The sequence below is a fragment of the Elephantulus edwardii genome, unplaced genomic scaffold (genome assembly GCF_000299155.1).
Source record: "Elephantulus edwardii isolate Elephantulus edwardi_28Jun2011 unplaced genomic scaffold, EleEdw1.0 scaffold00092, whole genome shotgun sequence".
Classification (NCBI taxonomy): domain Eukaryota; kingdom Metazoa; phylum Chordata; class Mammalia; order Macroscelidea; family Macroscelididae; genus Elephantulus; species Elephantulus edwardii.
In genome coordinates, this window is record NW_006399842.1 from 12,952,922 (window position 1) to 12,970,255 (window position 17,334).

Here is a 17,334-nt window from a genome sequence, read left to right on the forward strand (position 1 = left end):
AAGAAAGAAAGAAAGAAAGAAAACAACAGGACAATATCTCTCATGGTTGTTGTTGTTGTTGTTGTTATGTGCCATCAAGTTTCTTGCAACTCATAGTGGCCCTATGTACAACAGCTCTGACCCCTGCTCTATCCTGAGCCAACTTTATTGTCTCTGACACACCTACTCCCATAACCCTACTCACTGAATCAATCCATCTCATTGAGGGTCTTCCTCTCTTGCATTGATCCTCCACCCTCCCAAGCTTAATGTCCCTCTCTAAGGACTGATCCCTCCTTGCAACATGCCCAGAGTATGTCAGACAAAGCCTCAGAGTCCTTGCCTCCAAGGAGCAGCCTGTATTCACCCTCTCTAGGATGAATCTATTCTCTTAGAAGTCCACGGTATGTTCAATACTCTTCTTCAGCACCACAGCTCAAAGGCATCATTTCTCCTGCTATCATCCCTTGTCATTGTCCAGCTTTCTGATGCATAGCACATAATTGTGAAGACTATGGCCTGGATCAGGCACACCTTAGTCTACAGATTGACATCATTGCCTTCAGTATTCTGGAAATGTCCCTAACAGCAGACTTTCCCAATACAATATGTCTTTTAAGTTCCTGGCTGTTGGTATCAAGAGTGTTGATTGTGGAGCCAAGCAAACTAAAGCTATTAATAGTCTCAATCTCTTCACCATCTATTATGATGCTACCAATTGGCCTAGTGGTGAGAATCTTTGATTTCTTGATGTTGCGCTTCAATCTATATTGAAGGCTGCAGTCCTTGACCTTCTGCACCAAGTGTTTCAGGTCCTCCTCAGTTTCAGCAAGCAGGGTTGTGTCATCTGCATAATGCAAGTTGTTGATGAGTCTTCATGCCATACTCCTCCTCATAGATCCCAACCTCCCAGATGATCTGTTCCATCTATTTTTAACAGAACATGCACAAATCAAATTTTCCATGACCGAGGGTGAATTATTTCATGTATGCAAAGCTGCTTGAATATTGGAAGACAAATCCATGTAGTCTACCATATCAACAAGTTAAAGAATAAAAATCACAAGATCACATCTATTGATAAAAAAGCATTTGCGCTTTTTCGCAACGGGTTTGTCACCACAGTACAGGTGTTGGTGAATACCATCGCAAAACCTAAGCCAAAATGGGAAAGGAGAAGACCCATATCAACATTGTCGACATTGGACATGTAGATTTGGGCAAGTCCACCACGATTGGCCATCTAATCTACAAATGTGGTGGGATCGACAGGAGAACCATTGAGAAATTCGAGATGAAAGCTGCGGAGATGGGAAAGGGCTCCTTCAAATATGCCTGGCTCTTGGATAAACTGAAAGCTGAACATGACCGTGGCATCACCATTGATATCTCCCTGTGGAAATTTGAGACCAGCAAGTACTGTGACCATCATTGATGCCCCAGGACACAGAGACTTTATAAAAAACATGATTACAGGAACATCACAGGCTGATTGTGTTGTCCTGATTGTTGCTGCTGGTGTTGGTGAATTTGAGGCTGGTATTTCAAAGAACATGCCCTTCTGGCTTGCACACTGGGTGTGAAGCAACTGATTGTTGGTGTTAACAAAATGGATTCCACCGAGCCACCCTACAGCCAGAAGAGATATGAGGAAATCGTTAAGGAAGTAAGCACCTACATCAAGAAAATTGGCTACAACCCTGACACAGTAGCCTTTGTTCCAATTTCTGGCTGGAATGGTGACAACATGCTGGAGCCAAGTGCTAATATGCCTTGGTTTAAAGGATGGAAAGTCACCCGGAAAGATGGCAGTGCCAGTGGGACTACACTGCTTGAAGCTTTGGGTTGCATCGTGCCACCAACTCGTCCAATGATAAGCCCCTGCGTCTGCCTCTCCAGGATGTCTACAAGATTGGTGGTATTGGTACTGTCCCTGTGGGCAGAGTGGAGATTGGTGTTCTCGAGCCTGGCATGGTGGTCACATTTGCCCCAGTCAACGTTACCACTGAAGTAAAGTCTGTTGAAATGCACCATGAAGCTTTGAGTGAAGCTCTGCCTGACGACAATGTTGGCTTCAACGTTAAGAACGTCTCTGTGAAAGATGTTCGACGTGGCAACATGGCTGGTGACAGCAAAAATGACCCACCCATGGAAGCAGCTGGCTTCACTGCTCAGGTGATCATCTTAAACCATCCTGGCCAAATCAGTGCTGGTTATGCACCTGTGCTGGATTGTCACACTTGCTTACACTGCTTGCAAGTTTGCTGAGCTCAAAGAGAAGATTGATCGCCATTCTGGTCAGAAGCTGGAAGATGGCCCCAAATTCCTGAAGTCTGTTGATGCTGCCATTGTGGACGTGGTTCCTGGCAAGCCCATGTGTGTGGAGAGCTTCTCTGACTACCCTCTTCTGGGTTGTCTTGCTGTCCAAGATATGAGGCAGACTGTTGCTGAGGGTGTCATCAAAGCAGTAGACAAGAAGGCTGCTGGAGCTGGCAAGGTCACCAAGTCTGCTCAGAAAGCTCAGAAGGTTAAATAAATATTACCCATAACACCTGCCACCCCAGTCTTAATCAGTGGTGGAAGAACTGTCTCATAACTGTTTGTCTCAATTGGCCATTTAAGTTTAATAGTAAAAGACTGGTTAATGATAACAATGCATCGTAAAACCTTCAGAAGGAAAGAAATGTTTTGTGGACCATTTGTTTTCTTTTTTGTGTGGCAGTTTTAAGTTATTAGATTTTAAAATCAGTACTTTTTAAATGGAAACAACTTAACCAAAAATTTGTCACAGAATTTTGAAACCCATTAAAACAAGTTTAATGAGAAGAGAAAAAAAACATTTGATAATATTGAACACCCATGCACCATAAAAACTCTTAATGACATCAAGGGGAAATTTCCTCAATTTGGTAAAGAGCACCTATAAAATCCTCATAGATAAGGTAAGAAAAGGAAATAGAAGACATACAAATTGGAAAGGAAGACATAATTTCTATACTTACAGATGATATATATGATTGTCTACAAAGAAACTCCTAGGCTTAATAATGAGGTGAGCAAGGAAAAGACACAGATCAAAATATAAAATGCAATTGTATTTGAACAAGAAATAAGATAAAAATACAATACCATTTAAAGTAGTTCAAAACAAAATAATAACAAAAAAAAAGAAAAACTCTAGTAATAACTAACACAACATACACAAGACTTGTATGCTAAAAACAACAATATGCTGATAAAAGGAATTTTTTTAAATATCTCAATAAATGGAAACAGGAGTGGCATCCACTTCCTAAACAACATGCCTCTGGAAACTCTATGAACTTTGGTAAATGATGATCGTTGTAGAGGGGCTTCAAGCCTTTTGTTCATAGGGTTGCTATGAGTTGTGCTCTACTTAAAGGCAATCAACAACAACAAATAAATGGAAGGATATACCATGCTCATGGATTGGAAGATTCAGAATAGTGAAGATATGAATTCTCCATAAGCTGATGAATGGTTTTGACACAATTCCTGTAACAAATCTTCTGAGATAGGACATTATTCTAAAATTTATTTGAAAATGCAAAAGATCTGAAAATAGTAAGGCAATTTTGAGAAAGAAGAAGTGAGAGAAAGCACATTACTTGATTTTAAATTATATATCTATGTATACATATATATATATTACAATAATTAAGACTATGTGAGCTTGTTGGAAAGGACTGGGAATGAACTGAGAGCCCAAAAGTAGTCTTACACAGGTACAGCCCACTAATTTTTAACAAAGATATAAAGAAATAAAATTATACTACTTTACCCTCATTGTTGTTATCATTGTTGTGTGCTGTTGAGTTGGAACCAACATATAGCTGATCCTCCAGTAGGCTTTCAGAGAAAGTAAATCACACAGAAGGAGATTGCCCATTCTTCTCCCACGGAGCAGCTGGTGGATCTGAACCACGTGTCTTTGGGATTTCAGTGCAGTTTCTTAAAGCTCCATTACACCCATTGTGGAGGGGGGTGGGGATTAGGATGCTTTGGTGAAGATTTGGAGAAATTGGAGCCTCTATACATGGCTGTTGAGAATGTAAGACACTACATCCACTTGGGAAAACATTTTGTCAAGGGGACACATTTTTTAAAATATTTTGCCAAGCATCAGCTTGGGAAAACAATTCTTCAAAAGTTTATACAGAGAGTTTCCATAAGACCAAACAATTTTATTCCTAGGCATAGACTCAAAATAACTGAAAACATGTATCTACACCAAAATTTGTACACAATATTCATAACAGGATTATTCATAATAGCCAAAAAGTAGACATAAGTCAAATGTCATCAACTGAGGAATGAATAAATAAAGTGTGGCATATTATGCGGTATATAAAATATAATATATACAATGGAATATTTCCAGGGGAAAAAGTTGTATTCTGATGCGTGTTACAGCATAATGGACCTGGATGATATGAGAGAAGCCTGTCACAAAAAGCTACATACTGCATGATTCCATTTATATGAGATGTCCAGAACAGGAAAATTTATAGAGACACAAAAGAGATTAGTGGATTCCCAGGAATAGTGATAGAAGAATTGGCAAAGTGAGTATGGATATGAAATTTTCTTAGGAAATGTTGAAATTGCTCTAAAATTAATTACGATAGTGGTTGCAAAGCTTTGTGAATATATCAAAACTCAGTGAATTGCATGCTTTACAGGTGAATTGTATATATAGTAATTCTATTTCAAGAAAGCTGCTATTTTTTAAAAGAGTAATTCAACTTAAGAGAGATTATCTTTTCAACCAGAGCTTCAAATTATATCTTTTAAATTAAGTTATAGCTGACAAAGCAAAACTGGAGCAGATTCAAATTTATAAAATGTGAGTGTATCGAAGTGATAACCAGGATGGAAAAAATTACGAGTTGGTGCCCTGTTGGAAACTTAATCTTCCTTTTAGAAAACAAGGGCAGGGTACACTTTGCATAGCAACCAAATCTCTTGGTAGGCAAAGTTGGAACAATGGTGCCTAGCCCAAAGATAATGGCTTGCCCTTCTGGCTATAATCCAATTTCCCTCCTCAGATTTCTGAAAGGGTTTACGATTCTGTCTTTCCAAGACTTCAATCCCTAACTTTTTGCCTTCTCCTTATCACTCCGGTACACTCCATTTCCCCAATACTGGTATATTCTGATTTCACCCTTTTGGCCAGGATGGAATCAATATAAACTGATTCAAAGCCCAGTTTTCAACAAAAGGAGCAATTGGATATAGGCAATTCTGGTGGCCTAGTGGGTTGTGCTGCCAACCCAAAGGCAGGAAGTTTGAATCAGCCAACCCCTCCAAGAGAGAAAGATGGACAATCTCCTGTGTGGTTTGCAGCCTCTGAAAACTCACTGGAGGGTCAGCTATGAGTTAGTTTCAACTCGACATCAATGACTAAGTGAGTGTGTAAGGGGAGTGGGAGGAGAGAGAAAATGACATTATTAAAATAATAATTAACTAAAAATGGATCATATATTTAAAGGTAAAACTCTGGCACTTCTAGAAAAGAACATAAGAGAAATGTGATATATTAAAAAAAACTCTTGATAGATTGGACTTTATTGAAATGATAACAATTTTCTGTATGAATATTTTTTTTGTTAGGAGGATTTTAAAAGCTACAGTTTGAGAGAAACTATTTGCCAGCACCATATCCAACAAAGGATTCTTATCTAGAATACATAAAGAACTCTCAAACCTCAACAGTAAAAGCAAACAAAACAAAACAAAAACAAAACAAAACAAAACAAAACAAAAGCAAACAATCCACTTAGAAAACAGGCAAAAGATATGAAGAAACGGTCCACCAAAGAGGATACATACATAAAATAATAAGCATGCAAAAGGATGTCTAAGAGCACTGGTCACTAATAAAACCTAAGACCGTGATGACTTATCACCACATGTCTATCCCAAACACCAAAACCTTTGCCCTCAATCACTTCCAACTCGTGACTCTATAGTGCATGGTGGAATTGCTCTGTAGGGCTTCCAACTTTGTGAATCATTACAGAACGGATAGAGCTTTTCCCCCTCAGTGCAGCTAGTGAATTCAAATGACCAAGCTTTCAATTAGCAGCTCAACACTTCTATCACTGCACCACCAGGGCTCCTTATGCACCTCTTGGAACATCTGAAATACAGCCGACTAACAATACCAACTGCTGGCTAGGACGTTGGAGAAACTGGATCTCTCACGGTACTGAGCCTCTGAAAATAATTTGGCATTTTCTTAAAGACTAAACTTGCCAGGACCATATGACCTAGTGACTGCCCTCCTGGGAATTTACTCCAGAGGAACGAAGAATTATGTCCACAGAAAAACTTCTACCCAATCACTCGCTGTAGCTTTATACGTAATAGCCCAAAACTAGAAACAGCCAAAACACTGGTTGATATGTGAGAAGTTAAGCTACAATTACATCCAGACCATGGAATACTATTCAGCAATAAAAAGGATAGAACTACTGGTAAAGGCAACACGTGAATGAGCTTTATTATGTTGGGTGGAAAAAAATACAACCTTGAAAGATCACACACTCCATGATTCCATTTATACAACATTCTTAAAATGACAAAATTATAGAGATGGAGAACAGATTGGTAGTTTCCCAGGGTTAAGGAATGGGGGCGGGGGGAGGGTAGGACTATAAAAAGATTTTGAGGGAGATTGTTGTGGTGACGGAACAGTTCTGCTTCTTGGCCATAGTGGTGCCTACATGAATCTCCACACGCATTACCAGTGTCAATTTCCTGGTTTAGGTAATTGCACTGTAATTATGTAAGATGTAACCATGGGGGGAGGGGAATCGCGCGAAGGTACAATCTTGGTACTATCTTTGCAATTTCCTTTGAACCTATAATTACTTTAAAATTAAGAATTAAAAATAGCACACGCTTCATCACTTTGAGAACTCTTTCCACGTAGATACTGACCCTTGTCCCTGAATCATTTTTCTCAGCACCTTTGTGACACTAGCCATCTGATATATGCCTACCTACTCGCTCCACCTCATCTCCATACCCCTAAGAGGATGGATGCCTATAATTAGTGCTGTGATAGACAGCTAGTTGTACCCTAATATCTGTTCTAACCTTCTCTTATCCCAGAGCTATAGAACCTATGCTTTTCGTGTGTGTGATTATGTGAATAATTTTTAATAGAAAAGATATTTCTCAGCTTTTCTTAACCATTAGATGTGGTCATGTGACTAAGTTCTGAGCAATGACATGTAAGAGAATGTAATCATTTCTGGGAATATACTCCAAAATAACTAATATTCATATATCCCCTCCCCTTATCAAAAGACATGTGCTCAGGGGAAAATCTGCTGTCAAGGACCTCTCATATATACTAAAGAGCAATGATGTCAGTTTAAAGACTAAAGTGCATCCGATCCAAGCCATCTTTTCAACTGCTTCATATGCATCTAAAAATTGTACGTTGAATAAGAAAGATCTAAGAAGAATTGATGCCTTTGAATTGTGGCGTTGGAGAAGAGAACTGAGCTGCTCATGGACTGCTGAAAAAACCAATGAATCTGTCCTGGAAGACATGCAAACAGGGTGTTCCTAGAGGCAAGGTTGGTGAAACTCCATCTCACTGACTGACTTTGGGCATGTTGGCAGGGCTGGCCAGTTCTCGGGTAAAGACATTGTGCAGGGAAAGTGGAGGGTCAAAGGACGAAAGGAAGACCCTCAATGAGATGCACTGACACAGTGACTGTAACACTGGCCTCCTGCATGTCAGAGATCATGACAATGGTACAGGCTAGGGCAAGGTTCAGATCTGTTGTTCATAGGATCACTACGGGTTGTAGTGGGCTTGGCAGTATATAACTACAGCAATCCTTCGTTCTGATTGGAATGCAGAAACAATGACCATTTTAAACTTGATGGGGCAACTGCATATGGAAGATGGCAAAGCAAAAAATAGAAAATATTAGGATTCCTGATGTTTGTGTTACTGTCGTTGTTATTGTAGGTGCCGTAGAGTTAGCTCTCACTCATAATGATCCTATGTCCAGCACTCAAGCCTGCACCATTCTCACAATCTCCTCCACCATGCTTAAGCTCACTGTTGCAGACACCGCATCAGTCCATTTTATTGAAGGGTTTCCTTTCCTTCACTGATCATCTACTTTTCCAAGCATGATGTCCTGTTCCAAGGACTGACCCTTCCTGACAATTAGCCCAAAGTACGTGAAATGAAGTCTTTGCCTCTAAGGAGAACTCTTTGTTACTCACAGTATAATTCAACATTTACTTGTACAGTAGCCTCTTATCAGGACTACTCTTTTTCATGGCTGACAATGTGCTAGCCCATGGGTCTTTCATGCATGAAATAATTATTGGTTAAGTGCTTACTACAAGGTCAGGCCAAGTGCTTGGGGATAAATATGAGGACAAAGGCAGAGGTTGCCCTTAAGGGTTTTATAAACTGAGAGGGGGAGATAGGCATTAATGAAATAATTAATGTGTGTATGTGTAAATACATGAGTTTTCCTAATAAATGTTCATGGCTTACTAATACGTAACGAACAGGAGCCTTCTCCACAGTCAGTCTCAATTTAGGGAATTCTTCACTGGGATTCTGAGACTATAAATCTTTTTTTAAATTTTTTTAAAAATTTTTATTTTATTATTTTTGTGTGTGTGTACCGTCATATCAGATCTGACTGGTACAGAAGGACAGTGTCCCTCCTCCCCCGGCTGAGCATCCGGTGGACTCGAACTGTGTGCCTCTGGGCTTGCAGTGTAGCTTCTTGCCCCTAGGCCACCAGAGCTCCCCGAGACTATAAATCTTAATGAAAGGAGATGGCCTTGTTCTTCTCTGGAAGAGTGGCTGGCACATTCAAACTGCAACATGTCAGTTAGCAGTTCAACTTTTAACCTACTGCACTACCAGGCCTCCTTGAACAGAACAGGAAGGAAGGAAGTACAAACAAGTAGTGAAGACATTAATAAATTAACACAAGTAAGCCTGTGTTAACCTTGCTTGTTGAGTAATCCAATGCTGGTGCCACGAGATAAATTCACAAGGCGTTCTATAAGCAGGCAGCAGAGACCGTTTAGTCAGGCCTGATAGAGAAGCCTTCCCTGAGGAGTATACATGAACTGAGCTGTGAGGGGAAAAGGGACAGGAATATATTGTAGGAGGATGGGCGCTGGAGCCAGTCAGCCAGAGTTTAAAACCTATTGCCCTCTTTCATATGTGTAACCTTGGACAAAACACGTTGTTGTTGTTGTTGTTGTTATGTGCCGTCGAGTCGTTCGCGACTCATAGTGACCCTATGTACAACAGCCCTAAACCGTGCTCTATCCCGTGCCAATCTCATTGCCTCTGACACACCCACCCCGATTACCCCAGTCACTGAATCAATCCGCCTCATAGAGGGTCTTCCCCTCCTGCACTGTCCCTCTACTTTACCCAGCATGATGTCCCTCTCTAAAGACCTGTCTCTCCTTACAACATGTCCAAAGTATGTCAGACGAAGCCCCATAATCCTTGCCTCCAAAGAGCAGCCTGGTTTAACCCACTCTGGGATGAATCTTTGTTTTCTTGGCAGTCCATGGTACATTCAATACTCTTCTCCAGCACCACAGCTCAAAGGCGTCAATTCTCCTTCTGTCCTCCCTAGTCATTGTCCAACTCTCTAATGCATAACAAGTGATTGCAAAAACCATGGCCTGTATCAGGCGCACCTTAGTCTCCAGAGAGACACCTCTGCTCTTGAGTACTTTAGAGAGGTCCCTAACCACAGACTTTCCCCTCGTAATACATTTTTCTGATTTCCTGGTGCCAAGAGTGTTGACCGTGGAGCCAAGCAAACTGAAGCTGTGAACAATCTCAATCTCTTTGCCACCCATCCTGATGCTACCGATTGGTCCAGTGGTGAGAATTTTTGTCTTCTTGATATTGAGCCTCAGTCCATATTAAAGGCTGCAGTCCATATCATCTTTTTTTTTTGTATTCCAATTTTCTTTGAAAAATGGGGATTTTATTAACAAAATACTTACAAAAACATTTCCTATATTCCAGGCACTGTTCCAAGCATTTCACAAGTATTAACTCTTTAAATCCTTCTCACAGATCAAATTTGATTCCCAGCCATCTTATGCACAGCCATCAATAGTCTATCAGTAGAAGCTTGTTTGTTGATTTGATGTTAAATAGGTTTCAGTGGATTTTCTAGATTAAGACAGATTAGAAGGAAAAGTCCTGTTGATCTGCTTTCAAAAAGCCAGCCATTGAGAATGGTTGTATCTATAACCAATCGTGGCAATGATGTAGAACTGGACAGTGTTCATTTAAATGTGCATGAGACCACTGTGACTGAGGTAGACTTGACAATAACTAGCAACCGCAATACCTACGTTATGGTTAGGTGCTTTTCCTACATTATAGGTGAGAAATCTAGAGAGATGAGGCAACCTGCCCAAGAACACATCAAGTGGTAGAACTGGGAATTACCCCAGGCAATCTGACGCCAGAGTCTGTCCTCAGATGACTATGCCCTAGTGATTAATAGTACCAGCTCTTACTTAACTCATGGCATTATTGTAAGAATGGAAAAAGAAAACATCAAGTTCTTAGTTCAGTCCCTGGAAAACAGCACTCCAGTGTTAGGTGTGGTCAAGAAATCAAACAATGGTGTTACATTGGGAAACTCTGCTGTGAAAGACTTCTTTAAAGTGTTAAAGAGTAAGGCTATCAGTTTAACGACTAAGGTGTGCCTGACCAAGTCACTTTTTTTTTACAGCTTCTTTCATGCATCTGAGAGTTGGACAATTAGTAAGAAAGACCAAAGAAGAATTGGTGCCTTTGAATTGTGTTGGCAAAGAGTATAGAGTATTCCATAAACTACCAAAAAGACAAACTAATCTGTCTTGAAGGAAGTGTAACCAGGGCATAGAGGCAAGAATGGTGAAACGTTATGTCATGTTCATCAGGCATGTTGTCAGGAGAGGCTTGTCCTTAGAAAAGGACATCTTACTGGGAAAGGCAGACAGTCAATCAAAGGAAGGAAGGAAGACCCTCGAGAAGAAAGATTGACACAGTGACTGTAACAATAGGCTTAGGCATGGTAGAGATGATAAGGGTGGCCCAGGGGAGGGCAAGGTACAGACCTGGTAAGACCTCAGAAGGTCGCTATGAGTCATAGCCTGTTTAATGACAGCTAACAACAACATCACTATCTTCATTATTATACGCTAAGGTGGGAGGAGAGTAGTCCAGGTAGAGGGAACTTCATATACAAAACTCTTTGCATGTGGAGCGGTGGGAGTAGCTGTGCATTTGAAGACCTCCAAACTAACAGGTCTACACAGTACAGAAAACTATAGGTTTCTCTCACTTGTCATAACAACATACCATTAAGACCTATTTTTGTCCCTTGTTACAAGAGCAAAGAGCAGCTCTGGTGACCTAGTCGTAAGGAGCTGCACTGCCAATTCAAAAGTGCACTGTTCGAACAACAAGATGGTGGTGGAAGCAGAGACAGCATGGCAAGCTGCGGGAGCAGCGGACCACTTGGAGAAGGGCCACTATGGCCTTCTACAGACCTCTGCTTATTGATAATTGAACAGTTAATCAGCTGACAACTGGTCTACGGTGCAGATTGAGTTTCAACATCAGGAGATCAAGGATTCCCAGGGAGGAATGGGTAAATACTGAAGGGTATAAGAAGTAATGTGTCCCTTAGAGAGCTATTCCTAGAGCCAACAGCCATTCTGAAACTGAATTGGCAAGTGACCACCTTCAAATTTCACCAAATTTTTGAGATATATGTAAGAAGTAGCATTCTCCCACACCAAAAAGGACATAAAAGTAAAGAATGAATACACTCTCTCTGCTCCTTGGCCTTTTGGTTTTGACTGTTTGCTTCTTGACTAGTGAGAGTAAAGAAAAACACAAAGTGCTGCTTCACCAGAAAACTAGACAAGCTGCTTTTTTCCCTTTCTTGAAACCCAGTCCCATTAGTAAACTTAGCCTTGTTCACTATCACATGTTAGCTAACAAAACATTTAGCTATCCTATGAAAATGCCTGATAAGAGTAAAGGAAGATTAAAAAAAAAAAAAGAGTAAAGGAAGATACAGAATGCAGCTTCGCCAGAATACTGTACAACCTCTGTTATTCCCTTCCTTAAAACATGGGCCTTATTTGCAAACCCAACTCTGTTCACTGTCTCAAATTATCACAGAAAATATACAGATATCATGTGAAAATGCCTGGTTTATGGAGGGGAATAGCTATACTAAAATTGTACCCTCTACATAGCAAATTGTATAAGAAACCATTTCTAACACTTTAAAAAAAAAAGTGCACTGTTCGAATCTCCCAGCTGCTCCCTGGGATAAAGATGGCCAATCTCTTCTGCGTGATTTATGGCCTCTCAAAATCTGCTGGAGGGTGAGCTATGAGTTGGTTCCCACACAGCAGCACATACAAACCACAATACAAAGGAAGAAGGAATGGCTGGGAGAGGTTAGGTAGCGTGCGCAAGGCCATGCTGTAAAGAAGCATCTGAGCCTGGTCCCAAATTCAAGTTGGCCATTCACCCTCTACTGCCTTGGAATGGAAGAGCTGCAGAGCTCAAACCAGTTCCTGCACCTTGGAGGGAGAAGCAACGTGGCCCGAAGGCGTTGAGCCAGATGATCTCTGGAGAGCTCTGTGAACAATGCTCCTTTTCTCAGATGAGGGAACTGAGGCCCGGGGGAAGGGACTTGCTGCAAAGTGGCAGCAAAGCAGGACCTATACACTGGGTTCTTTTCCTACCACCCTGGGCCCTGGCCGCTTTGCCCACCACTCTCCAGAGTTTTCCCAATCATTTTATATCTCTTCCCCTGGGGTTTGCAACCTAAGCTCATTTCCCTTGTTGGGGGTTCTACTCAGCCCCTTCTCTGCACATTGTGTTTATTCTGGGAGGGTGGGGGCTATGGGCTTTACCTCAAGGGAGTAATTTATAAATAGCGGAAAATTTGTCCTCAGGCACCTTGGCTAGATGACACAGAGGGCAGTGCCCCAAGGAGTGTGAACCCATGGAGACTCAAACCAGTGGTAAACACACTGCCCCAGCCATATGGGCCCCATAGTCCTAGGGAAGTGGCTATAAACTGTCTTTGGAATCCTAATCACTCACACACACAAGCATACATTTGTGTAAACATGCTTACACATCATACATCCATGCACAATATTCACACACACATCTAAATGTGCACACAGACACATGAGTACATACCCACACCACACACAGAGACACACTCTATGAATCGTTGCTCCTAACACCACACAGAACCCTATCTGTCCTTTCAGAAGGCCTTCAGAGGGAGGAAGAGCTTTAGTATTTGTTTTTCAGAAGAAATAAAGGATTAAGGTGGGAGGAGCCTTGGTCAAACAGAGGATTTGGGACAAATCTGGATGCAGAACTCAAAACCCTTGTCTCTCAGGCCAGACAATGTAAGCGCTGCTCAACTCTCCTGAAGTAGGTAGGTAAGAATCTACCAAGCCTATGTGGGTCCTAAACCCCCCTTTGGGGGCCCTACCTTTGAGTTACTGGTCAGTGATTAGAAACTGGCCACACAGCACATGCGGGGGCTGCTTCCTCCTGTGCAGCTGCTTGGAGTTGGGTCTGACCTCCAGAGAAAACTGTGACCAGCTGCCAGAAGATAAGCAGGCCTCAGCCCTGGTCCTGCAGTGCGAGCTCTCGCTGTGCCTGGCTGGGAGCTGGGTTCACACATTCCCGTATTCCCATTTGATAGATAAGACAAGTGATGCTCAGAGAGCCAAGGCAGCTACACAGTGCATTTGAGTCCTGAGATTCAAGGACCAGCGTTCTCCACATATACATGTAAGCTCACGCTATGTGGCCTTCCTAGCTTATCTTAGCTCTCACACCAAGGAGACCGAGCTTGAAAAGCCCCACTCACAGGCTGTTTAACAGAGCCTGTAAAGAAGTTAGGAGCTGGGGCTCTCAGGCCCTGCTCAGATTGATGATATTCATGCCCATTTTTTTTTCTGAAACAATTTTCTTCTTTGTAAAACAGGAATCACAGTCAGACCTTTTTCCGCAGGCTCTGTGAGGACTGAGGGACATAAGACACGTGACAAACACACTTGGCAGGTGCCATTGTGTGGCTGTGGTTCTTCGTCTACGGCTGGTCCCTCCCCTCTCCGAGCCCTGGCCAAGCCCTGATCTCATCGTTATGGAGCAGACCCAGGCCAGCCTCAAGCTGTCTACATTCCCCCCTCATTGTTTCTTTCCATGGAGGAAATAGCACCCCAGTGGCAGTGGGCCTAGGGTACCCCCTTCCTTCCTCCTGGCCTGGACAGCAGGATAGGATGGCCAAGACCAGATGTTCTGCAGATGTTCATTTTAAGCAAAACAACATCTTATGATATCTCTTGGGAGTCGACTGTGCTAGGGGAGTTCAGGGATGCAAGAGGAGCCTGGCCTGGAAGGAAGGGACCCAAAATTTGGGAAGAGAAAAGATAGATCTGGTTTCTGAGTAGGATCTCCATGGGAAGCATTCAGGAAGTTTACAGGAGGTAAGAGGACTGGAAAGTAGGAATGGGGAGCTCTGAAGGGTTTGGTGAGGCTTCGGGGAGCAGAGAGGAGTAGAATCAGAGTTGACAGTGACCGGTGACTGAGGTGGTTAACTTGGACAGACCTGCAGGGGCAACCCATCTCCCTACTTCAGCCACAGGGGGCTAACTGCAAATGGAAAGATGTAGAGAATCACTCAGGAGATCTCAGGCCCTCCTGAGCTTCCTGCTACTGGAGGGGATGCAAGCAGAAATTCAAGAAGGGACTCCAGCTTTGCATAGCAGTTTGAAGTAAAGGTTGGAGAGGGTGGAGGACTTCCATATCTGCCCCAAGGCAGCCAGACCCCACCGTTGACCGGCAGCGGTGAGAGGGACTTGACTTGCCAGCCAGGGGGACGGTGATGGTGGAAGCTGGTGCTGATGCTGACTGCCCCTCCCTCGGGCATCTAGCTGAGTTGTACTTCTGTGTCCTCTGCCCTTTCCTCTCTTCCACACCTTATTTGCCCACAGACCCCAACTGCTCCCAGCCCAGCCAAAACTGGGCAGCGGCACTGGGACAGGCTGTTTCTGACTTACTCCCCAGAACAATCTTTGTCCTCCCGCAAAATAATTCTTGGAATGGCAAGGAGCTATGGTCTGAGTTTAAAGGTTCCCTAGGGTACGGCTCTGGCTTGAGTAATTGGAAAATGGCCTTTGCCACATACCCTGTGACCCTGAAGAACGATGTTACCAATAGCAGCTGCCATATAGGGAGCACATGCCCCGTGCCAGGCACTGGATTAAGCTTGTTACATGTTTGACCTCACTTGGCCATTGCTGCTCTGGCATAGGTGCCGGTAGGCATAATTTACAGATGAAAAAATGAAGGTAAAGCGAGACTACATAACTCATCCAAAGATGCAGCTGGTAAATGGTGCAAAGTCAGAGACTCAACCCTAATAGCCCAACTCCAGGGCATTTCATTTCTACATTGTGCAGCTTCCTCTCCCTCCACAAAAAGCCTCAGTCTTCCCATCTGTGAAATGCGGGGGGCGGGGGGGGGGGGGAGGACGGATCATAATAAATCTCACAGCTCTGAGACCTCATCTTGACCAGCCTGGAATTACCAAAATGAGACAGAGGAGCCTGCGTCTTCCTCACCTCACATGTGAAAAGGGGTACAGGTAGTCTAAGCAATACAGTCCACATGAGCTGTCAAAGGACCAGGGGATGAGGGACATCCTGAGTTTCCCCAGGAACCCAGATGGGGCCCAGAGCAGAACTCAGGCATCTTTCCAGTCTCCTGTCCAGCTGCTCTGCGCAGCCAAAGCTGCTTTGAGGCCAAGGGAACCAGGGTGTGAGTAATGGAAACCAGGCGCTCTGAATGGGAATTCCATTTGCCTGACTTTGTGCTCCTGGACTCTGGTTTCCATGGTGACTTGGGAACAGGAAGGTGGCAAGCCTGGCTTTCTCCAGAAGCCAACAGAAGGGAAGATGAGGCTCCTTCAGAGCCCACTGGCTCCTCATAGGGAAAGACAGAAGGGAGGCCCAGTTAGGGCAAGACTTAGAAGCTAGGCTTTTACACTGGCTTTACCCATTTGAGGGTGATGGGGAATGGTATTGCCATCCTCTCTGGGCCTCAGTTTTCTCAGTTATCAGGTCCTCAAATCTAGGACCTGCATGGTGCTCTTGCTCAGAAGTTGGACTGTAGCTCTGCTCCCCTTGCCTTTCCAGTCTTGAGGGTCTGGATGCTCCGAGGTGTGAAAGCCCTTCATAGTTTACAAAGCCACACCAAACCTGCCAGCTGGGCCCAGCGTTATCCCTGAGCGCCTGGTGGGATGAGGCCCAGCCTCACTCCTGGAGGAGCTCATATTTTGGTGTGAGGGAAAGGCTGCCAATGTGAATTCAGCACCTGCTGTAGGCTTTCTTCCATGCTAGTCTCTTCCTACAGATCAGCTTGTGAACCTTTATGACAGCACTGAGATGGCAGAGGTGTGCTCCCCATTTCTGCAGGCTCAGAGAGAGGCAGCGACTTGCCAAGGTTGAAGAGAAAGTCAGCAGCAGAGGCAGGGTTTAATCCTGAGTTAGCCCTGAATGCAAACCCCAGCAAGCAGTCTTTGGAGACAGACAAGCTCACATCTCACTCGGATGCCTTTTGATAGGGGCTGGCAAGGAGGGACTTGGCTTCCTGGCAGCAGAGAAAGGGGCTATCTACTGCTAACACAGGAGTGCAGTCCTAATAGTGAGTAGTAGATGGAGCCAGAGGGTCAGTCAGCTCCCCTCTCTCTTGAGTAAGCAGCCCCCACCCTGCCCCATCTGCAAATGGGAACAAGAGTAAAGACTTGCTTCCCATCAAGTCCTTACAGCCAAATGGAAAGCCCACTTCCAGACCTCTCTGACAGCCTCCAGAGACGCCTGACCTCACTGTGCAGGGAGGCCAGCTGCACAGTCCTCACCGCTCCAAGGTCCCAGGGGGCCGACTTGAACCCATGACCCCAGGCAGGGAACAAGATCCAGCCTTTCCTGCACCAGCTCTGTCCAGTTTCACCTAAGTTAGCCCAGGTGAGCCAGGCCCCATCGTAGGCAATGCCTTGTCTCTGCACCAGGGCCTGGGAAGAGGGGTGTGTGTGTGTGTGTGTGTGTGTGTGTAGGGGGGAGGTGTCAGTTTCAGCATCAGCATGGCTTGGTTCTAGGTCCCATCATCACTCCCTTCTAGTCAAGTGAATTGGAGTGGGCCTCCCCACAGTAAGACTTCAGATCAAGCCTTTCCTAAACTCACATCTCATATCCCGTTGG

The 17,334-nt window shown here is 43.7% G+C and overlaps 1 pseudogene; it reads left to right on the forward strand.

Moving 5' to 3' along the window:
- Nucleotides 1-1,144: 1,144 nt before the first annotated feature.
- LOC102864070 lies at nucleotides 1,145-2,515 on the forward strand (annotated as a pseudogene).
- Nucleotides 2,516-17,334: the final 14,819 nt, after the last annotated feature.